Source organism: Plasmopara halstedii (assembly GCF_900000015.1).
Source record: "Plasmopara halstedii genome assembly, contig: Scaffold_322, whole genome shotgun sequence".
Lineage (NCBI taxonomy): Eukaryota > Oomycota > Peronosporomycetes > Peronosporales > Peronosporaceae > Plasmopara > Plasmopara halstedii.
In genome coordinates, this window is record NW_020187243.1 from 370,249 (window position 1) to 370,537 (window position 289).

Below are 289 nucleotides of genomic sequence, written 5' to 3' on the forward strand. Positions count from 1 at the left end.
AGCAGGCATGGTACGTGAGAGCAGGTCTCCCCATTTGACACCCACGTTTTGTGTTCGGAAGCCGAACGGCAAGTGGCGTATCGTTCATGCTTACAATAAGCCCATCGCTGCCACTATTCCGGCACAGAAGCCGATTCCTAGAAATGATGCTCTTCCGAACAACGAGGTGGGATGTACGAAGTACAGTGCACTCGACTAGATATATGGGTATTACCAAGTGCTCATGATAGCAAGTGATATTCCGCTGACAGCGGTGAGCACTCCGAGCGGCATGCTCTGGGAGTGGCTG